Source organism: Pseudophryne corroboree, unplaced genomic scaffold (genome assembly GCF_028390025.1).
Source record: "Pseudophryne corroboree isolate aPseCor3 unplaced genomic scaffold, aPseCor3.hap2 scaffold_1986, whole genome shotgun sequence".
Lineage (NCBI taxonomy): Eukaryota > Metazoa > Chordata > Amphibia > Anura > Myobatrachidae > Pseudophryne > Pseudophryne corroboree.
This window is the reverse complement of record NW_026968627.1, coordinates 37,501-40,000: the sequence shown is the minus strand read 5'-3', so window position 1 is coordinate 40,000 and position 2,500 is coordinate 37,501.

Sequence of the window (2,500 nt, the reverse complement as noted above, 5' to 3'; positions counted from 1 at the left end):
TGCGGAAGCCGGCGAGATCCCTGGCTGTTCTTCTCTTCCATCCATCCGTCCGTTATTTCATTTGCTGTCTGTATGTACGGAGCCCGGGCCGCGGAAGCCGGAGGGAGCCCGGGCTGCGGAAGCCGGCGAGATCCCTGGCTGTTCTTCTCTTCCATCCATCCGTCCGTTATTTCATTTGCTGTCTGTATGTACGGAGCCCGGGCCGCGGAAGCCGGAGGGAGCCCGGGCTGCGGAAGCCGGCTGGAGCCCGGGTTGCGGAAGCCGGCGAGAGCCCGGGCTGCGGAAGCCGGCGAGATCCCTGGCTGTTCTTCTCTTCCATCCATCCGTCCGTTATTTCATTTGCTGTCTGTATGTACGGAGCCCGGGCCGCGGAAGCCGGAGGGAGCCCGGGCTGCGGAAGCCGGCGAGAGCCCGGGCTGTTCTTCTTTTTTTTTTTTCCCTTTCATTTATTTCCCCCCACCAGGGTGCGCCGACGAGGGGAGACCTCCTCCCCGCCGCCGCCGTACCGGACACATCGCAAATTCACAACGGTGGATTATTATTATTATTATTATTTTTTTTTTTTACGCGGCCAGCAGGGGGCGCCGCGCGCGCGGACTGGCGCTCGTGAACACTGCATTTAAATCGGTGGTGTGTTTTTGTCTTTTGCCTGGTTTTTTTTAATCTCAATCGTGTATTACCTCGGCTGGCCAGCGGGGGGCGCCGCGGCGGGGACACGGGCGGACCGGGTACATTTCATCTGTTTGGGGCGAGTGCTTTTTTGAAATTTTTTTTTATCTTTTAGTCTCGTTCCGTTCTTCCCTTCAACTGGCCTGCGGGGGGCGCCGTGCGCGCGGACCGGCGTCCACCCCTGGCCGCTCCGGGACTTTGCATTCAAATGGGTGGGGTGTTTTTCATTTTTTTGCCCTTTTTTTTTCCACTCCCCCCCTCTCAATCGTGTATTACCTCGGCTGGCCAGCGGGGGGCGCCGCGGCGGGGACACGGGCGGACCGGGTACATTTCATCTGTTTGGGGCGAGTGCTTTTTTGAAATTTTTTTTTATCTTTAAGTCTCGTTCCGTTCTTCCCTTCAACTGGCCTGCGGGGGGCGCCGTGCGCGCGGACCGGCGTCCACCCCTGGCCGCTCCGGGACTTTGCATTCAAACGGGTGGGGTGTTTTTCATTTTTTGCCCCTGTTTTTCACTCCCCCCCTCTCAATCGTGTATTACCTCGGCTGGCCAGCGGGGGGCGCCGCGGCGGGGACACGGGGGAGGGTTCATCCGGGCGGACCGGGTACCTTTCGTCTGTTTGGGGCGAGTGCTTTTTTGAAATTTTTTTCATTTTATTTTTGTCCTCCCTTCGACCGGCCAGCGGGGGGCGCCGCGCGCGCGGACCGTCGGGGCCCGGGGCCCTGCGTCCCACTTACTTTCGCCCGACGGGAATCGTTTCTTTTGTTTTTATCCGAGAGGACACACGGAATCTGCACCCCCCGCAGTGGCGTCAGGCGGCCACCGGGGGGCGCCGCGGCGGGGATCGGGGGGGGCGCCCGGGAGCCGCCTGCCCGTCCGCTGGGCCAAGGGGGCCGGGGCGGGTCACGCGCCGCCGTCCCCCCCCGATCGTCTCGCTCCGAGCCGCCTCTGGCCACCGGGGGGGCGCCGTCGGGTGGCGCGGGGGCGCCCCCGCCGCCCGCCGCCTCCCCCCGCACGCGTCGGGCCTCCCCCCGGGCCCCCGCGGGCCGGGGGACGCGGCCGGCGAGCGTCGGACTCCAGCGCGGAAGTGTCGCGGATGAGTGCGGACCGGGGCGCCCGCGGCCCAGCGGCACTTCCAGGGGCTCGGGGAGGAGATGGTTGAAGCCTGGGTGAAGCGCGCCCTCGGCCGTCCGTGTCGCTACCCGCCGGAGAACACCTCCGCCGGATCAGTAGGTACCAACGAGGCGAGCGAGAGAGCCGGGACTCTGTCCGGGGCCGAAAAGCCTGTTTCCCTGGAGCTTTTGCGAAAGGACCCGTGACAGAAGATGCGCGGAGCTCAGAGATCAGCATGGGCAGGGCCTTCTTGCATCCGATTTTGCCCAGGCAGGGCTCCAGGAACCGGGTTACAAAAAGCAAAAAGCCCTGGAGCTCAAACGAAAGGTTTAGTGACAAGATAGCCGTGGAGCTCCGATAACAGCATGGCAGGACCAGGATGGGGCCTATAAAGGGTCCACGGCGGGCATCCGTTGGAGCCCGACGTACGGGCCGGGCACGTCTCCTTCTCCCCCCGGAGGCAGCGCCCCCCGGCGGGCCAAATCGGGTACTGCAATTTGTGGAAGTTTCGCAGATGAGTGCGGACCGGGGCGCCCGCGGCCCAGCTGCACTTCCAGGGGCTCGGGGAGGAGACGGTTGAAGCCTGGGTGAAGCGCGCCCTCGGCCGTCCGTGTCGCTACCCGCCGGAGAACACCTCCGCCGGATCAGTAGGTACCAACGAGGCGAGCGAGAGAGCCGGGACTCTGTCAGGGGCCGAAAAGCCCGTTTCCCTGGAGCTCC